Raw genomic sequence first — 20,351 nt, 5'->3', positions numbered from 1 at the left:
TTGTCAGAGGGTGGAGATGGATGGCAGGAGAGAGATCACTTGCTCATTACCTGTTAGATTCAGTCCCTCTGGGGCACCTAGCATTGGCCACTGTTGGCAGATAGTAAAGGTCCATCCAACCTCACATCCTATGTGGGAATCAGGAAAATTATTAGAGAAAAAAAAGTATTGATAGCCCTAGAGGTGTTTATGTTGTTGATCTCCCTTGCAGATTCTCTGATGACTAACATGGGCTAAGTGCCCACAGAAGGTTTTCCCGCACTCACTGCATTTATAGGGTCTCCCACCGGTGTGGATTCTCTGATGTTTAGAAAGGCTTGAGCTGCGAGTGAAGTTTTTCCCGCACTCACTGCATTCATAGGGCCTCTTCCCTGTGTGGATTCTCTGATGCCTAATAAGGTCTGAGCTGGTAATAAAGGTTTTCCCACACTCACTGCATTCATAGGGCCTCTCCCCTGTGTGGATTCTCTGATGTTGAGAAAGGGCTGAACTGTTAGTGAAGCATTTTCCACACTCACTGCATTCATAGGGCCTCTCCCGTGTGGATTCTCTGATGTTGAGAAAGGGATGAGCTGTCAGTGAAGCATTTTCCACACTCACTGCATTCATAGGGCCTCTCCCCTGTGTGGATTCTCCGATGTTGATAAAGGCCTGAGCTGCAAGTGAAGCATTTTCCACACACACTGCATTCATAGGGCCTCTCCCCTGTGTGGATTCTCTGATGGGTAAGAAGGTTTGACCTGCTAGTGAAGTTTTTGCCACACTCACTGCATTCATAGGGCCTCTCCCCTGTGTGGATTCTCTGATGTCGAGAAAGGGATGAGCTGTCAGTGAAGCATTTTCCACACTCACTGCATTCATAAGGCCTCTCCCCTGTGTGGATTCTCTGATGGACAAGAAGGTTTGAGCTGCTAGTGAAGTTTTTCCCACACTCACTGCATTCATAGGGCCTCTCCCCTGTGTGGATTTTCTGATGTTGAGAAAGGCCTGAGCTGCTAGTGAAGCATTTACCACATTCACTGCATTCATAGGGCCTCTCCCCTGTGTGGATTCTCTGATGTTGAGAAAGGCCTGAGCTGCTAGTGAAGCATTTACCACATTCACTGCATTCATAGGGCCTCTCCCCTGTGTGGATTCTCTGATGTTGAGAAAGGGCTGAGCTGTCAGTGAAGCATTTTCCACACTCACTGCATTCATAGGGCCTCTCCCCTGTGTGGATTCTCTGATGTTGATAAAGGCCTGAGCTGCTAGTGAAGCATTTACCACACTCACTGCATTCATAGGGCCGCTCCCCTGTGTGGATTCTCTGATGGGTAAGCAGGTGTGAACTGCGACTGAAGGTTTTCCCACACTTACTGCATTCATAGGGCCTCTTCCTTGTGTGGATTCTCTGGTGTCTAATAAGGACTGAGCTGCGAGTGAATTTTTCCCCACATTCACTGCATTCATAGGGCCTCTCCCCTGTGTGGATTCTCTGATGTTGAGAAAGGGCTGAGCTGCTAAGGAAGCATTTTCCACACTCACTGCATTCATAGGGCCTCTTCCCTGTGTGGATTCTGTGATGCTTTATAAGGATGGAGTAATCACATACGTTTTCCCCAAACTCACTGCATGTATTTTTTCTCTTTCTGCTGAGGATTTCCTGTTGTGTTGTGGTTTCCTTGAGGTCCTTCTGAGTTTCCTGACAGGAAATACATTTACCCACTTTCTCCCCTGGCTGGTTTCCCTGCTCTCCTTCTGGTCTGTGCTGAATGTCATGGGATTTTTCCTGCTTATGACTCCAGGACACATTCCTTTTCGATCTTTGTGATAATGCTCTGTGTTTATCCACTTGCTCAACATTTTCCTGCTGAGAATTCTGCTCCTCTTTCTCACATACCATTGCGTCACCTGCTGTGATACAGACAGAAACCTCAAACAGGGATGGAAAGGGGAAGGCCAAGCCAATACAAGTACTGGAGAGAAGTCAAATAAAAATCAGGAACTGAACTCCCACAAGTTCTTCCCCAAACAGGAGAGAGGAGGGGATCAATTCAGGCTTCACATCCCATCCAAATTCACAGGGGGAAGGGAGGAAGCTACTGCCTGGTGTCTGCTAGTGTCTACAGGAAGCCATGAGCTATATTTACCCTAAGGATACGACCCCTGCTAGGGACAATATTGAACTGAGAGACCTTCCAAGGGCATTGTAGGGCATCCCAGATGTTTCCTTCAGGCACTTACAGATTCTGAGTTGGTTTAATATTTCCTCACCTGTGCAGGGAGCTCTCAGGATCTCTCTTTCCTCTGAACCCTGGAGGTCTGGGACCCATGGCTCTTCCCCTTGTTCCAGCTGGGAGATCACATCAGGTTGGGAAATTGGAAACCCTGCTCAGATGAAAGAAAACAAAGGAGGTCACTTGATTTCATAACTTTGTCATAAAAAACATTCTATTAATTTAACTTCAGTGCTTAGTGTGACGGGTGTGCCTGGGGCAGTCCACACTGAAAATGCCAGGGTCAGAGCAGGATGAAAAAGGGAGAGCAGATGCTCCCAAAACTGGTGGTTAACACTGAAGTTAAACTCAACGACCAGTCACAAACTGTGCTTCTGATCCCACACACGGGTTATCGAGAAGCTGAAAAAAGAAATCACACGGCCCCCTTTATTGCATTCCAGTTCTCCGACTCCCAATCAGCACCTAGGTCCAGTACAGTGAGAGGTTATTTAAAAACTCTGCTCATATACAAAATGTTTTCTGACCCCAAAGGTCAGCCACATTACAAGATCACCATAGGTTTGGATCTTACCCAAAAGACCACACTGCCAGCCAATCCTTTAGCATGGAAAGACAAGACAGGACACGACACAAAAAAAGTTGTTAAATGGGAAAGCAGTGAGATGCATTCCAAAATCTATATATCAGGTTATTAGCAGTATTGTTGAGCTGCTGGCTTGAAAGTCCGTCTGGAACACATCCACAAGTTCGATGGGTCTTTCAGTCCTTTGTTCCAGGCTTCAATTTGTAGAGAAGTTGCTCCAGAGTTAGGAAGAGGGATTGAAGACAAAATGGAGATGATGCAGCTGCCCTTTATATTCCCTTTGCCATGTGGCTTGTACTTCCTGTGTCCCAAACACAAGCTTCACAGCACATGGCATGGAAAAGCCTCGGAGGTCTCAGCACACAGACATACCCCTGCATGTCTTGCTGACTCAATAGGTTTATGCCCTTGATCAGGGATGGGCAAAGTACGGCCCACGGGCCACATCCAGCCGACAGGACCATCCTGCCCGGTCCCTGAGCTCCTGGCTGGGGAGACTAGCCCCTCCCCCATAGCCACGCCACCGCGCGGGCAGTGCTCCTGCTGGGCGGGGCTGTGCGCTCCTGCGGGGCAGTGTGTCTGGCTCTGCGTGGTCCACGTGACTGCCAGACACACTGCTCTGAGTAGCATGGTAAGGGGGTGGGGGCGTTGGATAAGGGGCAGGGAGTCCCGGGGGACAGTTGGATGGGGCGGAGGTTCTGGGAGGACGGGGGCTGGATAGGTGTGGGAGTCCCAAGGGTCTGTCAGTGGGCAGGGGGGTGGATAGAGGTCAGGGCAGTCAGGGGACAGGTAGCAGCGGGGTTGGGTAGGGGTGGGGTCCTGGGAGGGCAGTTGGGGGTCTCTGGAGGGGCGCTACGGGACAAGGAGCAGGGGGTTGGATTGCTCGGGATTCTGAGGGGGCAGACGGGCGGTAAGTGGGAGGGGGCGGATAGAGGGTGGGGCCAGGGTGTTTGGGGACCCCAATGTGGCTGTCGGGCCAAAAAGTTTGCCCACCCCTGCCCTTGATCCTTTCCATGGTCTCACTGTACAGCTGATGGGCCATCAAACAGCCTAGGCAGCGCTGATGCCAATATGTCTCACCCAGAAACACTGCCCAAGTCTGGAAATACAGATCTACTCTACAAATCTATAACTCACAATACAAAGGTGATACAAACATAGAAACAAAATTATCATACTTGGAAAAGCATAACATTTTCACTGACACCTGTCATGGCATATCTAGCACAAGTCATTTCAATTGTATCAAATTGGTATTGATAATAAAAAAAATAACATAAAATGTCTCACAATTCCATACAGTGTCACACTTGGTAAAATTCAATTCCCAGTGAATTCCACAGTGAATTCCAGGACCAGCTCCCCCGGTCCTTGAAGATGATGAACACTGTGCTTATGATGTATTGAAATACCCACATATCTGCTGGGAACACACACAGACAGACACTGTGTCAGTCTGTACCCCTATGTTCACTCTTCTAGAAAATTATGATCAATTTTGTACACAGAATGGCATTTTGAAAACACATAATCTACTGAATATTATACTCTAAAATGTGTAACACTGTATCTAAAGTTATGAGATTTTACTGTATGATATTACTGAAAAAGTTACAGTGCTCGGGAAGATCAGTTTCTCGGAGACAGCAAGGCAAACAGCTGGACAAATAGCCACTCTGCGGCAGGGGGAAGGTGTGAAGAAGACATTTACATTCCATCACAGGGACCACTTGAAGCTCATATCTACGAGCCTGTCACCATGACTCAGCTGAGAACTGGATTTGTTTCTAGTAGAAAGGACTGAATTGTAAAGAGATGTGAGGAAAATGCATGAGACTCTCTCTCTCCCCTTTCCCTCTGCTCATGACAACTTCTGAAGACCTGAACTTGGGCAGCAGGGGCGGGTTAGGGGAGTCCTGGCTGAAAGGAAAACCAGCCTGTCTCAGCAGATGGTGAGAGAACATTTGCTTTCAATCCATTTCAGCTTGTTAACTTAGATCGGGGTGGGCAAACTTTTTGGCCAGAGGGCCACATCGGGGTTGCAAAATTGTATGGAGGGCTGGGTAGGGAAGGCTGTGCCTCCCCAAACAGTCTGGCCCCACCCCCCATCCGACCCCACCCACTTCCCGCCCTGACTGCCCCTGTCATGGGTTCTCACCCCCACTTTGAGCTTGTGGGTTCAAAGATGGGGACCCTCAGTTATTCTCCCCCCACCCTAACCCTTAGGGTAGGATTCCTTCTCGCTGCCACCAGTCAGGTTAACGTGTCTGACGCACTGCCTGTCCCCCAAGCTTCCCCTGGGGAACCCAGATTCAAACCCCTTGAATCTCTACACACAGGGAAGCAGCCCACTTCCCCCCTCCCTCTCCTGCTCTCTCTCTGCTTGGAGACAACCCTTGTCTCCACAGAGTGGCGCCTAGCTTCCTTCCCCTGAATCCACAGGTAAGGAACTTAACCAAGTCCTGAACTTAAAAGAGTTTATTAAAAGAATAAAGGAAAGAAGAGAAAAAATACACAATCTCTATGAATCCAAGATAGACATTCATAGGGTCTAATCTTATTAATCCCTGGAGAAATTTCTCCCTTTTCCTCAGTACAAACAATACAGGCAAAATTACGAATAATCAATGCAAACACACAGAATTGCAGACACAGGATTCTTATATGCAATTACCCAGTTCTTCTAATACTCACTAGCTTGAATAGAAGAAATTAGTTCAGAAAGATGAGCAGACTTGATTAAACATCTGGACTGGTGTAGGTCCAGACAGCTAAGAACTCAGAACAAAGAACACAGAGACCCAAGTTCCCGCTCTCTGGGATTTTCAAATTCTCTTCCCTGATTGGTCCTTTGGTCAGGTGTTTCACCAGGTCTGTGTTAAGGGTTAAGGTCTACCTGTAAAGGGTTAACTAACTACTTATGACACGCCCCCCAAATCACCAACAGTGGGAGCACTGGCGGTGATTTCCTCCTAAACTGCAAAACCAACAGAGTAATAAACACATGCACTATTACATATACTACTAAGCATATAACATGTAAAGAACACTTTTTAGCCACTAGATTCTGGGAAACTTTCACGAGAGAGTGCATCAGCAACTTTGTTGGAAGCTCCTGAAATGTGTTGAATGTCAAAGTCAAAGTCTTGGAGAGCTAAACTCCATCTGATAAGTTTTTTGTTGTTTCCCTTGTTAGTATGAAGCCACTTTAGTGCAGCATGATCGGTTTGTAGCTGGAACTGCCGTCCCCAAAGGTATGAGCGTAGCTTTTCCAAGGCATACACAATGGCGTAACACTCTTTTTCACTGACGGACCAGTGGCTTTCCCTCTCAGACAGCTTCTTGCTGAGAAACACGACAGGATGGATGTTGTGATCCGGTCCTTCCTGCATTAGTACCGCTCCTACCCCACGTTCAGATGCATCAGTGGTAACTAGGAAGGGTTTGTCAAAGTCCGGGGCCCTTAATACAGGGTCAGACATGAGCATCGCCTTAAGCTGGATAAAGGCTTCCTGACACTCATCAGTCCACTTAACTGCATTTGGCTGGGTTTTCCTGGTCAGATCAGTTAGTGGAGCAGCGATTTGGCTGTAGTGTGGTACAAATCGCCTGTAATATCCGGCCAAACCTAAGAAGGATTGGACCTGTTTCTTTGACCTTGGGACAGGCCACTGTTGGATAGCCTCCACCTTGGCCTGTAGGGGGTTGATGGTTCCTTGACCCACCTGGTGTCCTAGGTAAGTCACTCTGTTTTGGCCTATTTGACACTTTTTGGCCTTAACAGTTAGTCCTGCCTGCCTGATGCGCTCAAAACCATTTTCAAATGTTCTAGGTGTTCAGGCCATGAATCAGAGAAAATGGCCACATCATCGAGGTATGCAACTGCACAGTCTTCCAATCCTGCTAGTAGACCATCCACCAGCCTTTGGAAGGTGGCAGGTGCATTCCGCAGTCCGAATGGAAGTACAGTAAACTCATACACCCCTGCATGGGTGATGAAGGCAGATTTTTCCCTGGCGGGTTCATCTAGTGGTACCTGCCAGTATCCCTTGGTTAAATCAATGGTAGAGATGAACTGGGCACGTCCCAACTTTTCCAATAGCTCATCAGTGCGTGGCATTGGATAGTTGTCTGGACGAGTTACAGCATTGAGCTTACGGTAGTCCACACAAAGCGTATTTCACCATCTGGTTTGGGAACCAGAACCACTGGAGATGCCCATGCACTGGTAGAAGGGCGGATGATACCCATCTCCAACATGTTGTCAATCTCCTGTTTAATAGCAACTTTGGCATGAGGTGACACCCTGTAGGGTGGGGTCCTAATCGGGTGAGCATTACCTGTGTCAATGGAGTGGCAGGTTTGCTCAGTCCGTCCTGGGTTGGCTGAGAACAAGGGCGCGAAGTGAGTGCACAGCTCCTTGATCTGTTGACGCTGCAGACGTTGCAGGGTTGTGGTGAGGTCACCTCTTCCACACCACCATTTCTTTTACCTTCGTAGTAGACACCTTCAGGCCACTCGGTGTCATCTCCTTCCTGAACTGTAAAGTGACAGACCTGTAATTCTCTGGGATAAAAGGGCTTTAGAGAGTTAACATGAAACACTTTAGGCTTTAAAGAGGAATCAGGGAATGTTATGAGGTAGTTAACAGCTCCCAGGCGCTCCTGGACCATGTATGGTCCTTCCCAGGACGCTTCCATCTTATGGGCCTGTTGCGCCTTCAAGACCATGACCTGGTCTCCTACCTTGAAGGACCGCTCCTTGGCATGTCGATCATACCAGACCTTTTGCTCCGCTTGAGCATCTCTTAAGTTCTCTCGAGCAAGGGCCCAAGAGTCTCGGAGGGTGTTTTGAAGGTTGCTTACAAAGTCCAGAATGTTAGTCCCTGGAGGAGGTGTAAACCCCTCCCATTGCTGCTTTACCAGCTGTAATGGCCCCTTAACCTCATGGCCATATACCAGCTCGAATGGTGAGAATCCTAAACTGGGATGTGGAACAGCCCTGTAGGCAAACAGCAACTGTTGTAACACTAGATCCCAATTATTGGAGTGTTCATTGACGAATTTGCGGATCATGGCCCCCAATGTTCCATTAAACCTTTCCACTAGGCCATTAGTTTGGTGGTGGTACGGGGTGGCAACCAAATGATGCACCCCATGAGTTTCCCACAGGTCTTTCATGGTCCCTGATAGGAAATTTGTTCCCGAATCTGTAAGAATTTCAGAGGGCCAACCCACCCTGGTAAAAATGTCAGTTAAGGCCTGGCACACCGTTTGAGCCCTGGTGTTGCCTAGAGCTACTGCTTCCGGCCATCTGGTAGCAAAGTCCACAAAAGTCAGTATGTACTGCTTTCCTCTGGGGGTCTTTTTTGGGAAAGGACCCATAATATCCACAGCTACTCGCTGAAATGGGACCTCAATTATGGGAAGTGGCTGGAGAGGGGCCTTGACCTGGTCTTGAGGTTTCCCTACCTTTTGGCATACCTCACAAGACCGGACATACTTGGCAATGTCCTTGCCCATCCCCTCCCAGTCGAAGGACCTTCCCAACCTGTCGTTGCTTCGGTTCACCCCAGCATGGCCACTGGGATGATCATGGGCTAAGCTTAAGAGCTTTTCCCGGTACTTCGTCGGAACTAGCAACCGTTTTTGAGGATGCCAGCCCTCCTGGTGTCCACCATAAAGACTTTCCTTGTATAAAAGTCCTTGGTCCACAACGAACCGGGATCGGTTAGTGGAGCTGAGAGGCGGTGGGTTGCTGCGTGCCGCCGCCCATGCTTTCTTGAGGCTGTCATCGGCTTCCTGCTCTGTCTGGAACTGTTCCCTTGAGGCGGGAGACACCAGTTCCTCTGGAAGTGATGTAGGTGATGAGATTGTTTCTGTTGACTGTGAACCGCTCTCCGCTGGTCCACGAGGTGTTATTTCAGGCTCGGCTGAGCCTCTAGGGTAGGGTTGTCTGCTGGTTTTTCCAGTTCAGGCCCGTTGTCGCCTCTGGCGGTGGAGTTGTAATAGCTGGCGCCGGTGCTGGCGCTGGGTGCCCTTCCAGTTCGGTTCTGGGACTGGATGAACTATGGCTGATGTAGGTGTTGGCCTTGGATCCGGTTCCACAACCTCTGTCTGTGTCTCTGGTAAAACAGACGGGTCCTTGGTGGATGGCTCAGGAACAGGGATGGGTGCAGCAGCTCGTCTGGCTTGGCTGCGTGTAACCACTCCCTCTGTTTCTGGCGGCTCAACGTGATGGGCCAAGTGGTTGCCCAGTATCATGGGGACAGAATAATTGTCATAGACAGCAAAGTCCACGTCCATGACCAGCCCTTGTACTGGACAGGTAAACGCACTGTAGGTAATGTTACAGGTTTTGACATGAAGGGGCGAACTGTCACTTTGGTTTTCGGGTTGATGAATTTGGGGTCCACGAAGGTTCGGTGGATAGCTGACACATGTGCTGCAGTGTCTCTCCATGCGATAACTTCCTTTCCGTCCACTCTCAAAGTTTCCTAAAGCATATGGGTATTTGAGAGATATCTAATTCCGGGTTTCCTTGGTGTGCAGGTGCAAGGAGTTGGACCCGGTTCAGGTTCTTTGGGCATTTGGCTTTGATATGCCCCAGTTCATTGCATCCAAAACATCGCCCACTTGATGGGTCACGGGGTTGTGTTGGTTTACTGGAAACTGGTGAGGTAGAAGAAGAGGTAGGGTGTGACTGTGCTTGGGTTGTAGGTGTGGGCTTGATTGGCCCTCGATGGTAAGGTTTAGTCTCGGTGGGTACCTTGTGTGATTCGCTCCCTTTGGCAGTAGTTTTCGTGTTGTCTACCGATGCCATCCATCTGGCTCCAATCTCTCCTGCCTCAGTGAGAGTTTTTGGTTTACCATCTTGGATGTAGCGTCTAATGTTCTCAGGAACACCATCTAGGAACTGCTCCATCAATATCAGGAGGTGTAGGTCGTCTAGTTCCTTAACCTTGGATCCTGATATCCATGAGAAATAGTGTTTTTCCAGGTAAGCAGCGTGCTCTGGAAATGACATCTCTGGTTTCCATTTCTGGGCTCTGAAACGCTGACGGGCATGATCAGGGGTGATGCCCATTCTGAGTCTGGCCTTGGTTAGGAACAGTGGAAAGTCGTCCATCTGGTCTCTAGGCATTTCAGCTGCCACAAGGGATAATTGTCCGCTGAGCTGTGACCTCAGCTCCATCATGTATTGGTCTTTAGGAAGATGGTATCCAATACAGGCCCTCTCAAAGTTTTCTAAAAAGGCCTCCACATCATCCCCTGCCTTGTAGGCGGGAAATTTTTTCCGAAAAGTTTGATCAGTAGGTGGATGGGGTGGTGGATTATGCTGCTTAGCCTGTTCTACTTCCAGAGCCTGCCTCTGGATTTCCAGATCTTTCTCTCTTAATTCCATTTGTCTGATGTGGTCTGCCTCTCTGGCTTTCTGGTCTGCCTCTATGGCTGCCATGGCCATCTTGTGTTCTCTCTCTTTGGCTTCCAGGATTTTTATTTGCAATCGAGCAAGCTCTAGTTGGTCACTTGTTTCCGTCATATCTGTGCCTTGGGGTGCTGGACACCCCTCCCTGTTTATGAAAAATTGAGTAAAGAAAGGGAAATTAATCCTGTGTAGAGCAAATTGTGTGTTGCAACTCTCTATTGTTCTGTACTGAGCAACAGGGAAAATCTAAAAAACTCTCTGTCTCTCTGCGAGAAAAGACTAGTGAAAATCTCAGTGGCTTCCTGGCTTCTGCATTTCAAAAGTCACAGGAAAAAAAAACTGGCTTCAGGAGCTTTCTCTCCTCACCAAACCTGTTTTCCCTGTTGGACGGGATGAGCTCGGAGGAGCACTCCCCCCACCCAAGGAATCCTGATCACACAAAGGAGGGACACACCTCCTTGCAACCAGAGCAAAAAACCTCTGGCTTGAGAATCCTTATCTGCCCAGCAAACCTGTGAGGCACTTCCCCCACCTAAGGAATGCACACACTTTCTTTTCCTCCAAGGTGCTTTTCTATGCCACCCGAAGAAAACTGCTTTTCCTCAAGCTGCCTGTCCAAGCAACCCAAAAGAAAAACTGCTTCCAACAAAGCCTGCTGGAAACTCAATTCCCTCCAGCCAACCTGGCTGAAGATTTCTTCTAACAATGGGTTCGAAACTCCGCTGCCACCATGTCATGGGGTCTCACCCCACTTTGAGCTTGTGGGTTCAAAGATGGGGACCCATGAGGTATTCTCCCCACCCTAACCCTTAGGGTAGGATTCCTTCTCTGCCACCAGTCAGGTTAACGTGTCTGACGCACTGCCTGTCCCCCAAGCTTCCCCTGGGGAACCCAGATTCAAACCCCTTGAATCTCTACACACAGGGAAGCAGCCCACGGCCCCCCTCCCTCTCCTGCTCTCTCTCTGCTTGGAGACAACCCTTGTCTCCACAGAGTGGCGCCTAGCTTCCTTCCTGAATCCACAGGTAAGGAACTTAACCAAGTCCTGAACTTAAAAGAGTTTATTAAAGAATAAAGGAAAGAAGAGAAAAAATACACAATCTCTATGAATCCAAGATAGACATTCATAGGGTCTAATCTTATTAATCCCTGGAGAAATTTCTCCCTTTTCCTCAGTACAAACAATACAGGCAAAATTACGAATAATCAATGCAAACACACAGAATTGCAGACACAGGATTCTTATATGCAATTACCCAGTTCTTCTAATACTCACTAGCTTGAATAGAAGAAATTAGTTCAGAAAGATGAGCAGACTTGATTAAACATCTGGACTGGTGTAGGTCCAGACAGCTAAGAACTCAGAACAAAGAACACAGAGACCCAAGTTCCCGCTCTCTGGGATTTTCAAATTCTCTTCCCTGATTGGTCCTTTGGTCAGGTGTTTCACCAGGTCTGTGTTAACCCTTTACAGGTAGACCTTAACCCTTAACTAACTACTTATGACAGCCCCCCTCAGAACTGCTGACTCATCCAAACCCCCCTGCTCCTTGTCCCCGACCTCCTCCAGAGACCCCACCACCACTAACACCCCGCCCAGAACCCTCTTGGGATCCCACCCCTATCTAAGCCCCCGATCATTGTCCCCTAACCGCCTTCTCCCAAACCCCCAGCCTCCCTCCCCAGAACCCCACCCAACCCCTCCTGCTCCCTGTCCCCTGACTGCCCCAACCCATATCCAGCCCCCGCCCCTGACAGACCCCGGGACTCCCACGCCTATCCAACTCCCCCATTCCCCATCCCCTGACCACCCGCCCCCTGCTCCCTGTCCCCTGACTGCCCCCCAGGACTCTCTGCCTCTTATCCAACCCCCTGGCCCTGGCCCCCTTACCACAGCCACGCGGCTCGCCGGAGCTAGACACGAGGTCCCTCAGGAGCGCGCAGACCAGCCCCCTTACCATGCCACTCAGAGCAGTAGGAGCTTGCAGCCCCACCGCTGCAGCACTGCCCAGGAGCGGTGGGCCAGAGCGCTGAGGGCGCGGCATGTTGAGGCTGCAGGGGGACAGCGGGGGCGAGGGGACAGCAGGGGAGAGGAGGGGAGGGGGGATCCTCCCCGGCCAGGAGCTCAGGGGCCGGGCAGGCTGGGCCCGCGGGTCGGATGTGGCCTGTGGGCCGTAGTTTGCCCACCTCTGACTTGCATGTTAGTTTGTGTTTTATCTTGCATTTCTTTTGTAAACAATTCTGACTTTTATGCCTCGTTACCTGTAGTCACTTAAAATCTTTTTTTTTTTGGTAATTAACAATCTTGTTTTATTGTTTTATCCAACTAGTGTGTTTGGATTAAAGTGTGTTGGAAACTGCATTTGGGATGTAGCGGGGTGGACCCCCGCTCCTGTCCTGAAGGGTTAAAAACAGCCCTGGGAGGGGGCTGTGGCTGGAGAAAGCAGCTTTTAGGCTGGGCTGCTTGGGGGAAGTGGCTGCAGCTGGGGCCAGGCCCCAAACAGACTCAGCTGGCCTATAAAGGCAGAGAAGCCAGGGGCAGATAGAGTCTCTCTCTGTTTGTAGAGGGAGATGGGCCTGGCTGCAGGGAGCTGGACACAGGGTACCTGAGTGGAGCAGGGCTGGGGAAAGGCAGAGGAGCTGAGGAGCTCCAGCCTGGAAAGCCCCAGGCTGCGGCCTAGCAGAAGGCAATAGGTACTGGGGGGTTGCAGAGGGCAGCCCAGCGGTAGGCAAAGGCAGCAGGTCCAAACCGTCCTTGCCAGTGATGAGTGGCAGATACTGCAGCCTGCCCCAGGGGGTGGGGCTAGACGATGACTGGCCTTATACTGAGCCAAGGTGGGAATAGAGGGTGGGAGTTCCCTGGGGAGGGGAGACCCTAAGACTGAGGGGTTACTGCCAGAGGGCAGCACCCCAGGTAAAAGGGGCACCAGGTCCAGGGAAGGACACGGGGGGCCAGAGGACAGGCGGATCACTGGCCTGCAGAGGGTGCGCCGGAGCTGGAATGAGCTAATTCCCAGAAGTCACCAGCAGGGGGTGCTGCAGGGATGAGTCCACTCATCTACATGGGATAACAAGGCTGGTGCATGTCATTTTCCACAGATAAAATGACAGACGTCATATGAGCTTGCCTTGTTCAGTAGTGTGCTGGACAGGGAAAGATGCAGATTTCTCAGGGAAGTCTGGGAACAGAGACTTTTCTGGGGTTTTCCTGTGCTGCACTGTAACTCATGAGTCGCTGACTAGCAGCACTCAATACTGTGTAGCTGGGAGCAAGTTACATGCTGGAGACTGTGTGTTAACTGCCCAGGAGCGGCTGCTCTCACAGTAAAACAGTGTAAAAGTCACCCCAGCTTGGGAAACTGAGGGGACACAGCTGTTCACTCCAGATTGCACTGTGGTTAACGTCACAGACACTCAATTCCAAAGAGGCTCCCAAAACACAGAGAAAGTAAATCCATGTCCCAGAAATCCAAGACTCCAGAGAGAGGGTAAGTCTCCCTGCCACTGCTTCTTGCTGACGGAGAGGTCCAGAGACAATGAGAGAGTCCTGGGGAAGCTGGGAACAGGAAGCATGGGCTGGTGGGGTTCAGTGGAGAAAGGGAACAGGAAGGGTAGGGATAGTACTGAATGCAGGATCTCAGCAGTACTAGATGTCAGGATAGCACATAGTGCAGCCCATTGGAAAACATAATCCCAACTAGACATATAAAACGATGAGGTCTAAATTAGCAGTTTCCACTCAAGAGAGAGATCTTGGAATCATGGATAGTTCTCTGAAAACATCCACTCAATGTGCAGCAGCAGTCAAAAAGCGAACGGAACATTGGGAATCATTGAGCAAGGGATAGAAAAGACAGAAAATATCATATTGCCTGTATACAAATCTATGGTACGCCCACATCTCGAATACGGCTGTAGGAGCTGGATTTTATAATGTACTGAGAGAATTTAATGTATGATTTGATTTCGTCCTGTCAGCCACCCTGTTTGAATAGCAGAAAGGAATGACAGACCAGAACAATCCTTCTGACTGATTATGGTCACCTTTTGTTTTAGGATAAGTTACACTGTCTACTATGGTTTCCTCTATGTATTACAAATTAGGCACTCTAGTTAAATCTACATTTCTTTGTTTTAAGGTTTAGTAAGTAAGAGACAGGATTCTCTATTGTGTCTATGTTAAGTAGATTAGAGAAACATTGAAGGCAAGGTTTCATTTGCAATGCCTCTTTGCTCGATATAAAACACTACTGTTTGTATTCTCAGTGGGTTTGTGTGAATGAGGATGTATGCATCAGGAAAAGAGAAGGTGTAAAGGCCATTGTTATAGCCAGAGTCAAGGAAGAAGGAGTCAAGAGACTTAAAGGACATCAAAGAATCATCAACGCGCATCCATAACGAAGGGCAGATTGATGACCCTGAGGTCAAGGCTGGCACCCCTGAGGACAATTGATTAAATGAGAACAAAGGACAGGCTGACCCTCTCGGAGGTGCACTGGAATGTTTACACCAGTTAAGAAGTAACCGATCACAAACTGATACAGCAAAATCCATAGACTTCAACAAAGGAAAAAACCCTATAAGAACCAGGGTGCTTGGCCATGGGAGTTTGGTTCATCTTGCCACACTCCCGGAGCATTGGATTGCGACCGACAAGAGCCCAGCCCCACACTCGTGCTCAGTGTAATTGGCCATTAGATTGACTCGAGCTACAAGGGACTGGTAACTATGAACTGCTCTGGCAGAGGGTGTGTGTGTGTGTGTGCGTGTTTACCTTCCTCTATAAAGATCCCATGTGCTTTGTAGGAGCATAACACTGCATGCAGGTGTGGTCACCCCATCTCAAAGAAGTTTACTTATGCAAACAGGAGATATTTGAGACTGTGCAATATTGTTCCTGTGTTCTGCAGCAGGGGAGGGTCTGTGGCACTGTGTGGGTCACTGGCATATTGGGGTGATGCAGAGACAGGACAGTGTAGAGGTACCATTGTGGGGCTGGCATGAACCGTATCTCTTCATTTCCCCTTCCAAGAACTGAGGGGACAGGAATCCTTACCCAGCGAGGTCACATTCTCATAGTTCTCCTGCATGACGTCTCTGTAGAGGGCTCTCTGAGCAGGGTCCAGCAGAGCCCACTCTTCCCTGGAGAAATACACAGCCACCTCCTCGAAGGTCACTGGCCTCTGAAAGAGCAAGAGTCCAACACTCAGTACCTGCTCCCTCACTCACAGCCCCACTATTTGTGGGGGAGAGAAGTCAATCAAATGCAAGCTCTGGGTGGATCACAGTCAGAGTCCCACCTCCACCCCACTCAGAGCATCCTGGAAACACCAGGTTAAGGGACGAATAGAGAGTCCCTTTTCTCTCCCAGCAGATCCATCACACTCCTACTAGCCACAGACGAATAAAGGAGATGGAGCCCCTAGCAGGGACCAGGGAGAGATCTCCGGTAGGAAGCCCAGCACCCTCCCCATTGTGCAGAGCTGGATACGAAAGGAGGGGAATCTCCCCTAAACCTCACTAGTGGGTGTCCCCTTCATATCTCACAGCAGCCACTGGTTAGTCAGGTCAGGCTCCAGCACTGGGAGTCTGGTCAGTTTTCCTAGCCCCATGTAGGAGGGTTATTTTCTGTTTCACAAATTAGGTTATTTCCACCTCCTAATCTCATGGGTCTGTTCCTAGAATATGGGCCAATCATTAAACTCCCCCCAGCAGGAATGTCACAAGCTGTCCTCCTCCCTTCCCCACCCTGTGCATTTCCTGCCCTGCTCCAAACCAGACTGTGCAAATCTTCCCATCTCCAGTGTATTTGCTGTCCCTCTCCCTCCTGCAGGAACCCACCAGCTACCCCCCGATAGTCCCTACCTGAACAGGCTCCTCTGCAGCCATTTCTCTCCCCTGTCCCATGGCAGGATGGGATGAGCTGGAGTGAAACACGGACGTCATTCTGCAGCCTGGGAGGGTGAGAAGGGCAGTTGTGGGGTTACAGAACAGGCTTTAGTTAATGTCACAGGACGATTCCCCCAGGCCCTTTCCCTGCAGACAGACATCCTAGATTCTGCCATCCTGGGAAAATGCTCAATCTCTGTATTACAGTGTAGACCTGGCCCCTCCTGCCAGGCTAAGCCCACAGAGAGATTTTTAACCTTCCTTCTCCCTCTCCCAATCTCATAACTAAGTCTCTGAACACAAGGCTAGAAAGAGCAACACCAAAGGAGTCACTGTGGGGATTCCTCGGACACTGACCCCCGCAGTCACACCCCAGCAGGGGGAATATGGAGTCAAGAACCAGCTTTTCCTCTGTCTGATCCTTTTCTTGTTCACTGGAAAGTGGTTCTGCCCAGGGATGCTGCAATACATGTGTCTGGGTGGACTAGAGAACTGGAAATCTCTCCCCCCCACTCATTTCTCCCACTGCCCCTTTCAGTCTCTCCTTCCCCTGTCCTCTCTCCCTGCCCCTCTGGCTGGGAAAGTCCCATTCCTGGGGGCTTTGCTCTCCCATGGCTGGATTTGCTCCTGGCAATTGCTAATGGGAGGAGAGGCTGTTTGTGTAGAGCAGGGGTGTCCAAACTACGGCCCGCGGGTCAGTTTTTATTGGCCCGCAGCAAATTCGTTTGAGCTCCCGCCGGCATGCCTGCGGCAGGTCCACCGGAGCCCGGGACGAGTGGACCTGCCGCAGGCATGACTGCGGAGGCGCTCGTCCCGCAGCTCGGCTGGACCTCCGCAGGCATGACTGCAGCAGGTCAAGCGGGCCGCGGGACCACGGCACCCGCCGCAGTCACTGCGTCCGGGCTCGGTCGACCTCCCGCCGGCATGCCTGCGGGAGCTCAACCGGAGCCGCGGGAAGACGGGACCCGCCGCAGTCATGCCTGCGGCAGGTCCGCTCGCCCCGGGCTCCGGTACACCTCTTGTGTGTGGCCCGGGCCTTTGCTTATTTTTCTGTATTTGGCCCTCACCAAAAAAACTTTGGACACCCCTGGTGTAGAGTCACTTTCTTGCCAGTCCCCAGCACTTTCCCAGAGGACTTTCAGTTACCTGGAGTCTGTGGTAGAATTTGTATTAACAGGGCCCAGGGCTGCCCCAAGGGGCTAGGACCAGCTGGAGAAAGTCATCACCTGGGCCAGGCAGAGAAGCAGCTTTAGTTAAGGTCACATCCCAGCACAGAGCCCCTGCTGGGGGAGCAGCAGCTGCTAAGCCTGGTCTCCCAGATCACAATGGAGGCTACAGCGTCTGACTCAGGAAGCTGAGCTCCAATATCCTGGGCAGAGAGGGACAGAGCGTTTGAGCAGCTTCCCTCCTTTAGCTCTCTGGGGAGAGCAGCTACTGAGAGCCCCTCCTCACAGGGAGAACTGCTGATCTCATTTGCCCCACTGTCCATCTGGAGTCACTCCCTGTCTTTCCATACAGTGACTCTGGATTAACAATGGTCTCAATGAAACCAGATTTCAGAATGAATGAGTCCAGAATGCTGTGGAAGAGACCACTGTGTGGCATTTCTAGCCCCCTTCCCACCTGCCGCACCCTCAAGATCCAGTATAAGGACCCGGGGGACAAATTTTCCCAATGGAACTGGAAGGTCCTGGAGTTTTCAAGATGTTTGGTAAGTGGCTAGAAAGTTATCATGGTGACTGGGCCTGGCTGGGGAATGCTGGGACGTGCTTGGAGTCAGGATTCTGGCACAAGCTGATCAGAGAGAAGGAGCATGGTTAGTAGCAGCCCCCAGAGCCTCCATCCAGGGCCCCCCAGACACCCCCAGTACCCAGAGCCCAGACCCCGCAGCCAGAGTCCCACCAGATATTTCCTGGGACCCAACCCCCAAAATCCCTGAACAGGGACTCCAGATACCCCTCAGCACCCCACTGGCCAGAGAACCCCCACCAGACCATCACTGGCAGGCTGGGAATCCTAAAGGTTCCCCCCACCAAGAGCCCCCAACAGCCAGGGACCCCCACCCCAGGGGACCGCTCACTGGGAATTCAGTCCCTCACTGCCTGCCCAGGATTCCCCTACTGCCTGCCTAGGACCCCACCTGTCCTCCAGCAGGACCTGCCAGGCCGTTTGCCTGGGACCCCCTGATGCTTTACAATGGGACCCCTCCCTCTGCTTGCCTGGCATCCCGACCTAGCGCCTGGCACTCCCCCACCCAGTTCTGTGCATTGGGCACGACTGAGCCCCTGGCACAGCACCAGGCTCCCTCCAGCCCCCTGCCCCGCCTCCCCAAGAGACGCCCACCCTCACTGTTCTGCACCAACAAGTCCCCAGCGATACCCACCTCCAGGACCCACAGCCTCAGGGCTGGGCACATCAGAACCCCCCCCCCCCCAAACCTCCAGAACCCCCTGCCCAGTCACCCAGAGGCCTCCCCCTCCCACAATGCCCCTTCAGCTCCAGCTGCAATCTCCCCACACAGACACCCCATCCCCTACCCCAGCAACAGTTACCTCACTGTGTCCGCTAAGTGGATAGAAAGTTATCACTGCCCCCTGCTGGCCAGTCACCCGGGCAGAGGGATCCCTGGGCGGTGCTGCTTTAACAGGAGAATGGAAGGGCAAGAAAGGTCCATGCCCTGTCACTAGCTACATCTTCACACTGCGGGAAGCAACCCCTCCCAGAGACCATTTGTCATGGGCTTTGGGATACTGCTGGACCCACGCTGCACTCAGAGTGACCTCCTCACCCAGTGCCAGCTGGAGAAAAGAAAAGGGTCCAGCCAACTCTCCTGTTACCAGCTGGGAACCACTGATCCCCCAAACAGGGGGAGGCCTCTGGGTTTGATGGGTATTAAATACGTTTAGAGAGGAAAGTGGAAAATCAGAGGGATTTTATATCAGTTGTTGATACGAGGTAAAATCTGAGTGTTTCACATCAATATCTGATAACTGAATAGAGAGAAAATGGGCAACATTTGCCAATATTTTATATCCATGTTCAGGAATCTGAGAAAAGGTGTAAATCTGAGATTTTCTTAGTATTTTATAATTAAAGAGACAGGGAAAAATCTCAGGCCATAGTCATTTAGAAATAGACAATTAGAGAAAAAGTGGGGCTTAGGATAATTTTTAGATTTGCAGAGAATACATATCAGAAACTACGCAAGTGATAACATGAAAGGGGGGAGGGATAGCTCAGTGGTTGGAACACTGCCCTGCTAAACCCGGGGTTGTGAGTTCAATCCTTGAGGGGGCCATTTAGGGAACTGGGGTAAAAATCTGTTGGAGGATTTAGTTGGGGATTGTTCTTGCTTTGAGCAGGGGGTTGGACTAGATACCTCCTGAGGGTCCCTTCCAACCCTGATAGTCTATGAACACCGTCGAGATCTGAGGGGATTTTATATTACTGCTACATAACTAGAGGGAAAAGGGGGGCTGTTGGACTGGATTTTATATTACTATCCAATACATATACACAAAGTGATGGTTCCTCCCACCCCCGACAGGCAGCAGGGAGCCCTGTGAGGAGCTGCTTTAAGAGGGCAAAGGGGGGGGAGCTGGCAGGTCCCTGGATGAGGGAAGGGGGCAGCAGTGGGGGATGGGCAGGTGGCTGGTGGATGTGTTGGTAGTTGGGGGCAGTAACTGGGACTGGGAAACCGGGGTCCGGGCAGCCCCCACGGGGGACACGTGCCCCTCCCGTCCCCCCCCCCGGCAGAGAACCGGCATCTCACCCCGCCAGGGGCAGCCACGTGCTGGGGACTGACCTGGGCAACAATTTCCCACCCGGACAAGGACAAATCGCTGCAGGTAAAACGGGGAGACCGGGGGACACAGGGGAGCCGAGAGAGCGGATCATGGGGAGGGGGCGCTGGGGCAGTGGGGAGGGGCAGGCTGGCAGCACAGGGCGGGGGCAGGGTGTATCCAGTGCCCCTGTGCTGGGCTGAGAGGTGCCGCTCACTGCCCTGCGCGTCCTCGCCCCCAGCCGACCCCTCTCTGTGCAAACCGACCCCCCAGCACAGGCTCCATTGCCCCAGGGGGGGGCCACAAATCTGCCCCCGAGGAGGGGGGGGCGAATCTCCCCGGATGTTACAGGCCGAGCGAGACCCCGAGAGAGAAACGGGGCAGAACCGGAGAGACTCTGTGCCGGGGGCGAGAGGCGCCAACAGGGACAGGAGCCAATTAACTCCCCGG

The 20,351-nt window shown here is 51.2% G+C and overlaps 1 pseudogene; it reads right to left on the bottom strand.

The window, feature by feature from the left end:
- Positions 1–282: 282 nt before the first annotated feature.
- Positions 283–15,401, bottom strand: LOC120375731 (annotated as a pseudogene).
- Between the last annotated feature and the right edge of the window lie 4,950 nt (positions 15,402–20,351).

This window comes from Mauremys reevesii, linkage group 12 (genome assembly GCF_016161935.1).
Source record: "Mauremys reevesii isolate NIE-2019 linkage group 12, ASM1616193v1, whole genome shotgun sequence".
Lineage (NCBI taxonomy): Eukaryota > Metazoa > Chordata > Testudines > Geoemydidae > Mauremys > Mauremys reevesii.
The sequence above is the reverse complement of the archived record's forward strand: the minus strand, read 5'-3'. Positions and strand labels throughout refer to the sequence as shown.